We start from the raw sequence: 16,103 nt of genomic DNA, 5'->3' as shown, positions 1-16,103 counted from the left end.
CAGATGGTGCTCAGAAGTGGCTGAAGGAGATCGAGAGGATCTTCCGAGTGACTGAGTGTGCCGATAACCAGAAGGTCAGGTTCGGTACGCATATGCTGTCAGAGGAAGCAGATGATTGGTGGGTTGCTACCCGCGCTGAGTTGGAAGCTGCCGGGAGTGCTGAGGTCACTTGGGTGGTGTTCAGAGAGAGATTTCTGAGGAAGTACCTTCCAGAGGAGGTCAGAGGAAGGAGAGAGATAGAGTTCTTAGAATTGAAGCAGGGCAATCGGTCTGTTACTGAGTATGCTGCTAAGTTCACAGAGCTGTCGAAGTATTACATTCCCTACGATGAGGCTACTGGAGAATTTTCAAAATGCGTGAGGTTTGAGAACGGGTTACGTCCCGAGATCAAGCAGGCTATTGAGTAACAGCGGATTAGAGTGTTTTCTAATTTGGTCGACTGTTGCAGAATGTTTGAACAGGATACCAAGGCCAGAGCGGGAAGCTATCAGCAGAGGGTTGATAGGAAAGGCAAGAATCAGAATGATCGTGGGAAACCGTATGCAGCTGGCAGAGGTTTCCAGAGACAGAGTGGGATGAAGAGACCTAGTGGGGGAGACTCTAGTGCTCCTGCTAAGTGTTTCAGATGTGGTCAGGCTGGACATCGTGTCCATGAGTGTACCAGTGCTGAGAGGAAGTGTTTCAAGTGTGGAAAAGGTGGTCATTTGGCTGCAGAGTGCCGGTCGAAGACTGCGACTTGTTTCAATTGTGGAGAGGTGGGTCATATCAGTCCACAGTGTCCTAAGCCGAAGAAAGAGAATCAGTCGGAAGGCAAGGTCTTTGCTTTATCGGGTTCTGAGACTTCTGCAGATGATCGTTTGATCCGAGGTACGTGTTATATTAATGACTTTCTCTTGTAGCTATTATTGACACTGGTGCGACTCATTCCTTTATATCTTTGGATTGTGCTGTGAAACTTAAATTAGAGATATTTGAATGCATGGAAGTATGGTGATTGATACTCCTGCGAAGGGTTCAGTGACTACTACTTCAGTTTGTTTAAAATGTCCTTTGAGTATTTTTGGTAGAGACTTTAGGATGGACCTAGTGTGTCTTCCACTTGTGCAGATTGATGTTATTCTGGGTATGAACTGGTTGGTGTTTAACCGAGTCTATATCAATTGTTTTGATAAAACTGTGATCTTTTCTGAGATTGAGGAAGAAAAGAGTTTGTTTCTGTCAGCAAGGCGGGTGAATGAGGCAGTAGCAGATGGGGCAGAGTTGTTTCTGCTGTTAGCGACTTTGGGAGGCTAAAGATAAACTGGTGAATTGCGATCTAGCCGTGGTGTGCGATTTTCCTGATGTGTTTCCTGAAGAAGTGAACAAATTACCGCCAGAGCGTGAAGTTGAGTTCTCGATTGATTTGGTACCTGGTACTAGGCCGATATCGATGGCTCCGTACCGTATGTCTGCTGTGGAGTTAACTGAATTGAAGAGTCAGTTGGAAGATCTGTTGGATAAGAAATTTATTCGTCCGAGTGTGTCACCGTGGGGTGCACCGGTGTTGTTGGTTAGAAGAAGTTAGTTTTCTTGGTCATGTGATTTCAAGAGGTGGTGTTGCTGTTGATCCTTCTAAGATAGAAGCAGTATCTAAGTGGGAAGCTCCGAAGTCAGTTTCTGAGATAAGAACTTTTCTTGGACTTGCAGGTTATTATAGGAAATTTATTGGGGGATTTTCTAAGTTGGCGTTACCATTGACGATGTTGACTAGAAATGGGCAAGCGTTTGTTTGGGACTCAAAATGTGAAGAAGGTTTCCAAGAGTTAAAGAGAAGGTTGACTAGTGCTCCTATTCTGATATTACCGAGTTCGTCGGAATCATTTGAGGTTTACTGTGATGCTTCATTGTTGGGTTTGGGTGGTGTGTTGATGCAGAATGAGCAGGTTATAGCTTATGCTTCGAGACAACTGAGGGTTCATGAGAGGAACTATCCGACGCACGATTTAGAGTTGGCAGCTGTGGTGTTTGTTCTGAAGTTATGGAGGCATTATTTGTACGGGTCAAGATTTGAGGTTTTTAGTGACCATAAGAGTTTAAAGTATTTGTTTGATCAGAAAGAGCTGAATATGAGACAGAGGAGATGGTTAGAGTTTCTGAAGGATTATGACTTTGGGTTGAATTACCATCCGGGTAAAGCAAACGTAGTGGCTGATGCATTGAGTCGGAAATCATTACATATGTCTATGTTAATGGTTAAAGAGTTGGATTTAATTGAGCAGTTTAGAGACTTGAGTTTGGTGTGTGAGAGTACTCACAATAGTGTTAAATTGGGAATGTTGAAGTTAACGAGTGGTATTCTGGATGAGATTAGAGAGGGTCAGAAATCCGATGTGTTTTTGGTTGATAAGTTGACTTTAGTGAATCAAGGTCAAGGTGGAGAATTCAAAGTTGATGAGAATGGTGTTTTGAAATTTGGTAATCGGGTGTGTATTCCGGATGTTACCGAACTTAAGAAGAGTATCCTTGAGGAAGGACATCGTAGTGGCTTGAGTATTCATCCTGGAGCTACGAAGATGTATCATAATTTGAAAAAGTTATTTTGGTGGCCGGGAATGAAAAGAGAAATTGCGAGTTTTGTTTATTCTTGTTTGACTTGTCAGAAGTCAAAGATTGTTTATTCTTCCTCATTTTCTTCATGACTGGTATCTTCCTCCTTCTCATGAGCAGCTGTCTTGGACTGATCAGTTTCCTCAACAGCTTCCTTGAGTATGTCTTCTGTAGATACACCTGCGTCATCAAAAGAAATACCTTTTCCGACATTTTTCGGATAAGACTCATCAAAAGAAACATAGACATATTCTTCAACAGTAAGTAAATGCTTATTATATTATTTACTCTTACTCCCTCAAACACAATGTTCTGTTCAGCATGTTCAATTATGCAGCAAGTTTTTGTGAAAGAAACTTTATAACCCTTGTTACGCAATTGACTTATGCTTAGCAAGTTGTGTTTAAGCCCCTCTACTAAATGGACATTAGAAATAGTAGTGGTAGAGGGATTACCTACACTACCTTTGCCGAGTATAGCTCCTTTGTTATTGTCTCCATAAGCAACATATCCCTTCTTCTTTGCTTTGAAGTCTATGAAAGGCGATATGTTACCGGTCATGTGCCTTGAGCAGCCGCTGTCAAGAAACCATCTTCTATCTACGGAAGCAAGGCACTCATCCTACAATATCAAAAGAGAGAATTTGGTACCCAATTTTCATTGGATCCGAGTGGGTAAGTGCTAACATGGTTGCCTTTTGGCTTCCATTGATAAATACCTTTAGGAACAAGAAATCTCCTAAACTTGCATTTCTCAATGGTATGGCCAGCACGACAACAATAGTGACATAAACCATGATGATGTGTTTGTTGTTTCTTGTTCATTGAATCCTTTAGAATAAAAGAGTATTTTGCATATGGAGGATTTAATGACTTCTTAAACAACTTGGGGTCAACGACATAAGTAACTTTAGGTTGTAGCGCTTTCTCTAATTTGACCTTAAGAGTGTTTACCTCTTTTTGCCAAATATAACAAGCGTCACAATACCTAACTCTACTACATCCGTCAATGTCAATAGTTTTTGAATTTTCTGCAATACTAGTTTTCAATGCTTCTAAATCAATTTCAGCTTTGTTTACTTTACCTTCCAAAAAAGAGAAAATATGTTTGTCGGAAGATAGTCTTTTAAAAGCATCTACAGCTTCGTTATGCAGTTTTTCAAAAGCTATTTTTAGTTCCGAAAAAGACATAGAGGAGAAATTATTGTAATAGGCTTGTTTTACCTTTTTGTCATTGTTTTTCTTCTTGTGGTAGGACAGATTTTTGGTGTGAGCCGTAAGGCACAGATTTGCGGTTTCATCACTATCACTTGAACTTTGTGTGCTTGATGAATCACTATCACTTTCCCATGCAATGTAAGCTCTTCTTTGTTTGTTGTACCCTTTTGGTGGAGCTTTTCCTTGATCCTTATACTTCATAGGACAATCTGTTTTATAATGTCCAGATTTACCACAGTTAAAACAAGATCCTCTTCCTCTACTCTTCTTATTCTCTTCATGTTTTGAATCTGTAGATTGTCTTCGAAACTTCATGAGATTTTTGTCGGAATGCTTGACTCCATTCTTTCGAATGAATCTATTATATCTCCTTACAAAATGTCTCATTTCCTCATCATCCGAATCTTTGTCACTACTAGAATCATTGTCACTTTGCTCTTTTCGTGAGGACTTAGAGCTAGAGGCCACAAGAGCTATTGGCTTCTTCTCTCCCTCTTTGTCTCTTTTCTTCTCCTTTTCCTTCTTACTTTTGTTCTCATATTTTTCAAGACTTTCCAATGCTTGCTGATGTTCTTCCAGCTTTCCAAACAGAGTTGTAATCGTAAGTGTCGTTAGATCGTTGGCTTCCTTGATAGCTGTTACTTTAGGTAGCCATTCCCTGCTAAGACACCTCAGAATTTTATTAGTAGCAATTTCATTGGAAACAGGTTTTCCAAGTGCATTCAACCTATTAGTGAGATGAGTGAATCTCTTTTGCATGTCGGAGATAGATTCTCCTTGTTTCATGCGAAAGAGCTCAAACTCTTGATTAAGTGTGTTAGTGCGGGACTGTTTTACTTCAGTCGTACCCTCATGGGCAACTTCTAAAGCATCCCACATTTCTTTAGCTGTCGTGCAATGGGATACTCGATAATACTCATCAACACCAAGTGCTAAAATTAGTATATTTCGAGCTTTCCAATCACACGACCACTTTTTCTCATCTTTCTCATTCCAATCAGCTTCTGGTTTAGGAACTATGGCGCCAGCCGCATTTGTCATTGTAATTTGAAAAGGACCATTTTCAATGGCAGCCCATACTAGCCTATTCACAGAATTTATATGAACTCGCATGCAGTCTTTCCAGTAGCCGTAATTTTCACCGTTGAAAATAGGCGCTCTATTATACGCCCCCTTTGGTTCAGAATCCATACTGTTACAGGCAGCCACAGAGCACCAGCGAACCGGCGCTATGATACCACTTGTTAGACGGTGTGGCTAGTGATCGAGAGGGGGGGTGAATAGATCACCTCTTTAAAATTTAACGGATTTAACGTTTTATTAGAGTTTTCAAAGTTGGCGGAAAAATCAGTCCCGAATCGACTTCCGTCTATTCTGAACCGCTACTAGAAAGCCGGACACACAAGTTTAATTGCTGGATTTTAATGAGAATGACAGAAACAAATCACACCAGAATTTTAACTAATTGAATGCACTTATCATTAAAGTCTATTTCCAATGAATAAAATCTAGCTAACCGTTTTATCAAACAGTTGGTGTGTATGTGATCGTTAATGAACAGCAATGGAGTTTGATTAAAGTTTTCTTGCCACTGCTATCTTGAAAAAGAAACAATCACCACACACTAACTGAAGTTGCGAAAACAGTTTGAAAAACGTAAAGAGGAGTAAGGTAAGAATACGATACGCAGAGATTTGGTAAGGAAGTTCCCCACGTCGTCCTCGCGTGTGGGTACGTCTCCCTCTCAATTTCAAATGAAATTGAGAACTTTGATTATCAATTATTGCCGAATCCGTTGATACAAGGTTATGATACAAAGACAGAATTCTAAACTCTAAGAACCTCTTCTTGTATAAACCTTCACTTGATCTGAGCTCGATCAAGATTTTCCTGCACAAAGTTGCAAACAATTCACCGGTTCCACGACCTGCTTGCGAAATCCCCCGATCTCCAAACGCAACGCTGAGGCTGAATATGTTCTGCAAATGTGACTCCCAAACCCTCAAGAACACTCCAGTTCTTGAAGGACAAACCAGTAGGTTTTTCCTAGAAACCCCCTTCAATCTTCGACTCAGCTAGATCCTCGATCGTTCCACTACAAACCACAGCTAGATCCTTGATCGTACCACTGAACGTTATCTCGATGCTTCTTTAATCCAAAGAACAAGAATGGTTATGTGTAAATGTTCTTGAAGAAAAGTGATTGAGAAGATGAAGAAGATGAAGTCTCTTTCAGGTTTCTATGTGCTCACAAACAATTGCTCCAACACTGCTTTTGATCTGTGTTCAATTGTTTTCCCTCAATGAATTCGTATTTTTACTTCTGTCATGACCTGTCATATATATGCTGCAAAACAGTTGCTGTTATAACATAAAACAACTTTATGTATTGATGCATAAGAGTGTGTATCGATGCATACTGTAAGTTATGTGAATTTTTGGTGAAATTTATTAATCATGTATCGATGCATAAGTCGTGTGTATCGATGCATGTGATTATTTCACTAGTATGTATCGATGCCTGATGCGTATGTGTTGATACACAGGCTGTTTCAATAAGTCATGTATCGATGCAGGAATCGTGTGTATCGATGCATAGAGTCTTTTGCCTTTCATGTATTGATGCATGACTCGTATGCATCGATGCATACTGAACAAAAATGTTTTGTGATTTATCACATGTTGTATGTATCGATGCAGAGGCTTATGTATTGATGCATACTGACACCAAATGCATTTTAATTGTTATTTGAAGGGAAGTATCAATGTAGGTCTATATGTACAGTTATGCAACAATAGTGTGGGATGAAAAACATAATAAAACACAAATGTATCATGTAGTGTAATGCACAACCAACATTTGGATGATGATCACACAATTTGCTATCATTAAAAATTAATTCAAGGTAAAGAATCATTCACAAACTCCCCCTTTTTGATGATGGCAAATTCTTGGCAAGATGTGTGATACTCCCCCTGAATTTGTGCATATCTGCATTTTCTCCCCCTTTGTCAACATCAAAAAGAGGAAGAACCAGATCTATCAAGGTAGCATAGTGAAGCAGGACATGGCAAAAATTGGATAACAGGCTATCAATCACAAAGAATGAAGCTTCAAGGTAAAGAATCATTCACAAAGAATGACGAATAAGGGTAATAACATCAGAAGTAAAGAGAAGGTTATAAGCATATAAGCAGTATGAACGAGTTTAAGAATTACATAAGCTAAACCATATATTGTGCAACAGTTCAAATAAGACTTGAGCAGCATGAGATGAAATGCATTTAATTCAAATAGCATCAGTATGTGTCGATGCAAATGGCCATGGATCGATGCCTATCATTCATTTTTGTTTATAACAGGTTTGTGTATCGATACATGCGATGGATGCATCGATGCATCCTGAGCCAGTTGGTTAAAAGAAATTGAAATCCAGAATATATGGATCAATGCATACATGTTTTGTGTCGATGCATAATGATGCCAAACCAGCTTTTAATGACTTTTGATGCAGTATGGATATGCATTATGCACTATGTCATGATGGGTATGTCCAAGGAAGATTTATAAGTCAGATTTTTAATGTGCAAACAATATAGGCAAACAATATATGCAGTCAAATTTATATCAACAAGAGTAAGAACATCTGTTCTAACATACACAACCACTTAGCAGTAAGAAAATTTTAGAAAGGATTGATATTACCTCTGTTGGCGTAATCTTGTGATGGATAAGTGTCATCTAAAACGAACTTAGTAACCAGGGTGAGGCATAATAAAAATAAGAAGAAACATGCTTATCCTTATCCAGATTTCCGTTGGTAGGCATAGGGGTGTCAATTGATTTTGAGTCATTCATTCCAAAGCGCTTGAGTAGTTCTCTGCAGTATTTTGTTTGACATACTGCTGTACCCTCATCAAGTTGCTTTATCTGCATTCCTAGGAAGTATTTCAGCTCCCCCATGAGACTCATCTCAAATTTACCCTGCATAACCTTAGAAACTTCTTCGACCAAGTGTATGTTAGTTGAACCAAAAATTATATCGTCTACATAAACTTGAACTAAAAGGATGTGCTTTCCTTTGTGCTACTAAACGTGTCTTGTTCCTAGTTATCACTCCGTTTTCATCAAGCTTATTTCTAAAAACCCATTTAGTACCTATGATATGATGATCTCGCGGACGAGGGACAAGTTCCCAAACGTCATTTCTTTTAAATTGATTAAACTCTTCTTGCATGGCCATTAGCCAAAATTCATCAATCAAGGCCTCTTTGGCATTTTTAGGTTCTACTTGTGAAACAAAGGCGAAGTGAGAACAAAAGTTACTTATCTTAGAACGGGTCATTACTCCCTTTGAAATGTCTCCCAAGATGTTGTCAATGGGATGATCTTTTGAGGATTTCAAAGCTGTTGGAAGCTCCTTCACATCAGCTGTCTTTTCTTCCTCATTTTCTTCATGACTGGTATCTTCCTCCTTCTCATGAGCAGCTGTCTTGGACTGATCAGTTTCCTCAACAGCTTCCTTGAGTATGTCTTCTGTAGATACACCTGCGTCATCAAAAGAAATACCTTTTCCGACATTTTTCGGATAAGACTCATCAAAAGAAACATAGACATATTCTTCAACAGTAAGTAAATGCTTATTATATTATTTACTCTTACTCCCTCAAACACAATGTTCTGTTCAGCATGTTCAATTATGCAGCAAGTTTTTGTGAAAGAAACTTTATAACCCTTGTTACGCAATTGACTTATGCTTAGCAAGTTGTGTTTAAGCCCCTCTACTAAATGGACATTAGAAATAGTAGTGGTAGAGGGATTACCTACACTACCTTTGCCGAGTATAGCTCCTTTGTTATTGTCTCCATAAGCAACATATCCCTTCTTCTTTGCTTTGAAGTCTATGAAAGGCGATATGTTACCGGTCATGTGCCTTGAGCAGCCGCTGTCAAGAAACCATCTTCTATCTACGGAAGCAAGGCACTCATCCTACAATATCAAAAGAGAGAATTTGGTACCCAATTTTCATTGGGTCCGAGTGGGTAAGTGCTAACATGGTTGCCTTTTGGCTTCCATTGATAAATACCTTTAGGAACAAGAAATCTCCTAAACTTGCATTTCTCAATGGTATGGCCAGCACGACAACAATAGTGACATAAACCATGATGATGTGTTTGTTGTTTCTTGTTCATTGAATCCTTTAGAATAAAAGAGTATTTTGCATATGGAGGATTTAATGACTTCTTAAACAACTTGGGGTCAACGACATAAGTAACTTTAGGTTGTAGCGCTTTCTCTAATTTGACCTTAAGAGTGTTTACCTCTTTTTGCCAAATATAACAAGCGTCACAATACCTAACTCTACTACATCCGTCAATGTCAATAGTTTTTGAATTTTCTGCAATACTAGTTTTCAATGCTTCTAAATCAATTTCAGCTTTGTTTACTTTACCTTCCAAAAAAGAGAAAATATGTTTGTCGGAAGATAGTCTTTTAAAAGCATCTACAGCTTCGTTATGCAGTTTTTCAAAAGCTATTTTTAGTTCCGAAAAAGACATAGAGGAGAAATTATTGTAATAGGCTTGTTTTACCTTTTTGTCATTGTTTTTCTTCTTGTGGTAGGACAGATTTTTGGTGTGAGTCGTAAGGCACAGATTTGCGGTTTCATCACTATCACTTGAACTTTGTGTGCTTGATGAATCACTATCACTTTCCCATGCAATGTAAGCTCTTCTTTGTTTGTTGTACCCTTTTGGTGGAGCTTTTCCTTGATCCTTATATTTCATAGGACAATCTGTTTTATAATGTCCAGATTTACCACAGTTAAAACAAGATCCTCTTCCTCTACTCTTCTTATTCTCTTCATGTTTTGAATCTGTAGATTGTCTTCGAAACTTCATGAGATTTTTGTCGGAATGCTTGACTCCATTCTTTCGAATGAATCTATTATATCTCCTTACAAAATGTCTCATTTCCTCATCATCCGAATCTTTGTCACTACTAGAATCATTGTCACTTTGCTCTTTTCGTGAGGACTTAGAGCTAGAGGCCACAAGAGCTATTGGCTTCTTCTCTCCCTCTTTGTCTCTTTTCTTCTCCTTTTCCTTCTTACTTTTGTTCTCATATTTTTCAAGACTTTCCAATGCTTGCTGATGTTCTTCCAGCTTTCCAAACAGAGTTGTAATCGTAAGTGTCGTTAGATCGTTGGCTTCCTTGATAGCTGTTACTTTAGGTAGCCATTCCCTGCTAAGACACCTCAGAATTTTATTAGTAGCAATTTCATTGGAAACAGGTTTTCCAAGTGCATTCAACCTATTAGTGAGATGAGTGAATCTCTTTTGCATGTCGGAGATAGATTCTCCTTGTTTCATGCGAAAGAGCTCAAACTCTTGATTAAGTGTGTTAGTGCGGGACTGTTTTACTTCAGTCGTACCCTCATGGGCAACTTCTAAAGCATCCCACATTTCTTTAGCTGTCGTGCAATGGGATACTCGATAATACTCATCAACACCAAGTGCTAAAATTAGTATATTTCGAGCTTTCCAATCACACGACCACTTTTTCTCATCTTTCTCATTCCAATCAGCTTCTGGTTTAGGAACTATGGCGCCAGCCGCATTTGTCATTGTAATTTGAAAAGGACCATTTTCAATGGCAGCCCATACTAGCCTATTCACAGAATTTATATGAACTCGCATGCAGTCTTTCCAGTAGCCGTAATTTTCACCGTTGAAAATAGGCGCTCTATTATACGCCCCCTTTGGTTCAGAATCCATACTGTTACAGGCAGCCACAGAGCACCAGCGAACCGGCGCTATGATACCACTTGTTAGACGGTGTGGCTAGTGATCGAGAGGGGGGGGTGAATAGATCACCTCTTTAAAATTTAACGGATTTAACGTTTTATTAGAGTTTTCAAAGTTGGCGGAAAAATCAGTCCCGAATCAACTTCCGTCTATTCTGAACCGCTACTAGAAAGCCGGACACACAAGTTTAATTGCTGGATTTTAATGAGAATGACAGAAACAAATCACACCAGAATTTTAACTAATTGAATGCACTTATCATTAAAGTCTATTTCCAATGAATAAAATCTAGCTAACCGTTTTATCAAACAGTTGGTGTGTATGTGATCGTTAATGAACAGCAATGGAGTTTGATTAAAGTTTTCTTGCCACTGCTATCTTGAAAAAGAAACAATCACCACACACTAACTGAAGTTGCGAAAACAGTTTGAAAAACGTAAAGAGGAGTAAGGTAAGAATACGATACGCAGAGATTTGGTAAGGAAGTTCCCCACGTCGTCCTCGCGTGTGGGTACGTCTCCCTCTCAATTTCAAATGAAATTGAGAACTTTGATTATCAATTATTGCCGAATCCGTTGATACAAGGTTATGATACAAAGACAGAATTCTAAACTCTAAGAACCTCTTCTTGTATAAACCTTCACTTGATCTGAGCTCGATCAAGATTTTCCTGCACAAAGTTGCAAACAATTCACCGGTTCCACGACCTGCTTGCGAAATCCCCCGATCTCCAAACGCAACGCTGCGGCTGAATATGTTCTGCAAATGTGACTCCCAAACCCTCAAGAACACTCCAGTTCTTGAAGGACAAACCAGTAGGTTTTTCCTAGAAACCCCCTTCAATCTTCGACTCAGCTAGATCCTCGATCGTTCCACTGCAAACCACAGCTAGATCCTTGATCGTACCACTGAACGTTATCTCGATGCTTCTTTAATCCAAAGAACAAGAATGGTTATATGTAAATGTTCTTGAAGAAAAGTGATTGAGAAGATGAAGAAGATGAAGTCTCTTTCAGGTTTCTATGTGCTCACAAACAATTGCTCCAACACTGCTTTTGATCTGTGTTCAATTGTTTTCCCTCAATGAATTCGTATTTTTACTTCTGTCATGACCTGTCATATATATGCTGCAAAACAGTTGCTGTTATAACATAAAACAACTTTATGTATTGATGCATAAGAGTGTGTATCGATGCATACTGTAAGTTATGTGAATTTTTGGTGAAATTTATTAATCATGTATCGATGCATAAGTCGTGTGTATCGATGCATGTGATTATTTCACTAGTATGTATCGATGCCTGATGCGTATGTGTTGATACACAGGCTGTTTCAATAAGTCATGTATCGATGCAGGAATCGTGTGTATCGATGCATAGAGTCTTTTGCCTTTCATGTATTGATGCATGACTCGTATGCATCGATGCATACTGAACAAAAATGTTTTGTGATTTATCACATGCTGTATGTATCGACGCAGAGGCTTATGTATTGATGCATACTGACACCAAATGCATTTTAATTGTTATTTGAAGGGAAGTATCAATGTAGGTCTATATGTACAGTTATGCAACAATAGTGTGGGATGAAAAACATAATAAAACACAAATGTATCATGTAGTGTAATGCACAACCAACATTTGGATGATGATCACACAATTTGCTATCATTAAAAATTAATTCAAGGTAAAGAATCATTCACAATTGCCTTGGTGAAGGTAGCTTGGGGAGGACCAGCAGGTGGCAATGTGACTTGGGAACTGAAGAGTCAGATGAAGGAGTCTTATCCGGAGTTATTCGCTTGAGGTATGTTTTCGAGGACGAAAACTCTTTTAGTGGGGGAGAGTTGTAACACCCCGATAAAAATAAGATAATTATTTAATTTAAGTTAATATTATATTTATTAATTTAATTAAATAATTGGAATTATTGGATTATTATTATTATTATTATTGAAATAATAATTATTGGAAAATATATAAGTTGGAAATAAGGAAAAAGAGTTCCATTTGGTAAAAAGAGTTTTCACGTGAAACAGAGAAAACAGAGAAGCGATTGAGGAAGTGGAGAAAGGGCAAAGAGGCAGAGCAAGAGGAAGAAGATTGGAGAAGAGAAGAGCTCGGAGCTTAGAGATTGCCGGATTAACTCAGGTAAGGGGGGTTTATCGTCGTTTAATGGGTATTATAGGTTAGCATGTAATGGGTAGTGATAAACCGTTGAATTGACCCTAATTGGGATTGTGAATGCTGAAAATTACGTTGGATAAACTGTGTTAAAAACTGTAATTGAATAGATAGTCGTGTGAGTCGTAATTTGCTGGACGTATAGCTTGTTACGGAATTGGAATCGGAGGTCCGGGAGTCCTCCAACGGCGGAAAATGCGGAGAATTCTGCATTCTGCCTTGTGTTAGCGCAGGAACAGCTTTCTGTCTTGCGTTAACCGGTTAACCCAGGGTGTTAACCGGTTAACACTGTGTTGTATTGTGTAAAATTGCTATTTTGTCTGCGTTAACCGGTTAACCCAGGGTGTTAACCGGTTAACACTGTTGTGATTGCTGAGATATTGCTGTTTGTGCTGCGTTAACCGGTTAACCCAGGGCGTTAACCGGTTAACACTGTTGCAGAGTGGAAAAATTGGCTTTTTAAATGTTGTGTACTTGATTGAGGGTTTGCCTATATTGGTGTACGATGTAATATGGATTATTCCCGTTGTTTTAAGCAGTAAGAGTATTAGTAGAGTGTGCTAATACTGTGAATAATTATTTGACATGATATGATGTTTTGATACATGGGTTGATGATGTATGATGATATGCATAATGTTGTGAATGTATATATTATGCATGTATTTGTGAATGGACTGTTTTATGGCTTAGAGTGTGAGCATATGTCCATTGTGGATTATTGTTGATGATGTTGCATTGCTAGGTGAATTAGCATGCATATTGTGGCCTTTATGGTGGTAGCTAATTCCCATGGTGAGGAATTAGTGATGTTGGTCATTTTGGACTGTTGTTGATGTTTGCATGCTAGGTGATTAGCGTACATAGCATGGCCCTTGGGGTGGTAGCTAATTCCCATGGTGAGGAATTAGTGATGTGAGTCACTAGGTCTCAAATGAGTGGGACTAGTGAGCTTGGTAGCCGTACCTGGATTGGTCGGTGAAGTTGAACTATATGTTCACGAATAGTCGGTACCGCATGCATGGAGTCTCATTGCATAATATATGTGTGGCGTATAATATGAATGGATGTATTCCAATGTTATACGTGTGTTTGTGTTGGCATTGAGCATGAGTATGAATTGTGTTGGTATTGAGTATGATAATTGAGTTGATGTGCCGCTACTGAATGTGTGATACGATTAGGGTGATTAATGTGTTAAATTACTTAACATGACATTATATTCTATAATGCTTATTATATCGATTGAGGAACTCACCCTTACAACTATTTTTCAGGTAACGAGCTGTGATTGAGTAGAAGCTAGTGCTTGGAGTCTAGTGTAGTCTCCTTAGTGGGTCATGCTCTGATAGATGTAACATCGGGACGGGATGTTTAAATGTTTTGGTGTTGGTTGTGAACCATTTTACATGTAATGTGTTACATGTTTTGAATGACCGATTTGATCTCTATCCGCTGCGTATTGTGCAATACTTTATGTTTTGAGTTAAATAATGAGCATGACTAAATATTATGACGAATGGTGTGAAGTGATTGTGTGACACCCTTAATTGCATGATTACTCTGATTGATATGTTGTTATTTTAATTAAATATTTGGGGTATTTTAGAAGGGTGTTACAACAGCTGCCCCTGTTCAATATTCTTGAACCGAGAGAGTTAGAATGGTATGTACGCCATTCGTGGTCTGGAGGTGGAAGATTATTGAACACTAGAATGCCCCAAAAATTTGCACTTATTAATCAGAAGTTATTCCTGATGGAGATGGGCTTAAAGATGCCATCCAGGAGGTTTGATGATGAAAGATCATAATGGATCATATGCTGCTGGGGATAAAGGATCAAAATGGACCATATGCTAGATCGTATCTGAGTAGCAGAATGAGTTATCCATTAGGCGGGTGACTTCGCTGGGGATGAAAGATCAGAATGGATCGTACGCTAGATCGTATCTGAGTTGCAGAATGAGCCGTACGTTAGGCTGTATCCGACGAAGGTAGAATCAGAATGGATCGTACGCTAGATCGTATCTGAGTTGAAGATCCAAATGGGTCGTACGTTAGACCGTATTGGAGTTGCAGAATGAGCCGTACGTTAGGCTGTATCTGATGAAGGTAGAATCAGAATGGATCGTACGCTAGATCGTATCTGAGTTGAAGATCCAAATGGGTCGTACGTTAGACCGTATTGGAGTTGCAGAATGAGCCGTACGTTAGGCTGTATCTGAAGAAGAAAGTAGTCGTACGTTAGACTACACCTCGGAATGTACCGTACGCTAGGCAGTATCTGAGGATTTGAAAATCCAAATGGGTCGTACGTTAGACCGTATTGGAGTTGCAGAATGAGCCGTACGTTAGGCTGTATCTGAAGAAGAAAGTAGTCGTACGCTAGACTACACCCCGGAATGTACCGTACGCTAGGCAGTATCTGAGGATTTGAAGATCCAAATGGATCGTACGTTAGACCGTATTGGAGTTGCAGAATGAGCCGTACGTTAGGCTGTATCTGAAGAAGGAAGTAGTCGTACGCTAGACTACACCCCCGGAATGTACCGTACGCTAGGCAGTATCTGAGGATTTGAAGGTCCAAATGGGTCGTACGCTAGACCGTATTGGAGTTGCAGAATGAGCCGTACGTTAGGCTGTATCTGAAGAAGAAAGTAGTCGTACGCTAGACTACACCCCGGAATGTACCGTACGCTAGGCAGTATCTGAGGATTTGAAGGTCCAAATGGGTCGTACGCTAGACCGTATTGGAGTTGCAGAATGAGTCGTACGTTAGGCTGTATCTGAAGAAGAAAGTAGTTGTACGCTAGACTACACCCCGGAATGTACCGTACGCTAGGCAGTATCTGAGGATTTGAAGGTCCAAAGGGGTCGTACGTTAGACCGTATTGGAGTTGCAGAATGAGCCGTACGTTAGGCTGTATCTGACGAAGGTAGAATCAGAATGGATCGTACGCTAGATCGTATCTGAGTTGAAGATCCAAATGGGTCGTACGTTAGACCGTATTGGAGTTGCAGAATGAGCCGTACGTTAGGCTGTATCTGAGGATTTGAAGATCCAAATGGGTCGTACGTTAGACCGTATCGGAGTTGCTGAAGGTCAGAATGGATCGTACGTTAGATCGCATTTGAGTTGTAGGAGCCATATGTTGAGCTGAACCAGAATGAACTGTACGCTAGGCTAAATCTGATAACATTTGTATATGTTGTATTTGCAATAAATATCTGGGGTGGGCTTTAGAGATGCCACCATTAGGAGGATATCAGAGTGCTTATCCGAGTATGTTCATATGGATTATATCTGAAAG

The sequence above is a fragment of the Lathyrus oleraceus genome, chromosome 6 (genome assembly GCF_024323335.1).
Source record: "Lathyrus oleraceus cultivar Zhongwan6 chromosome 6, CAAS_Psat_ZW6_1.0, whole genome shotgun sequence".
Classification (NCBI taxonomy): Eukaryota; Viridiplantae; Streptophyta; class Magnoliopsida; order Fabales; family Fabaceae; genus Lathyrus; species Lathyrus oleraceus.
This window is presented reverse-complemented; position numbering follows the sequence as displayed.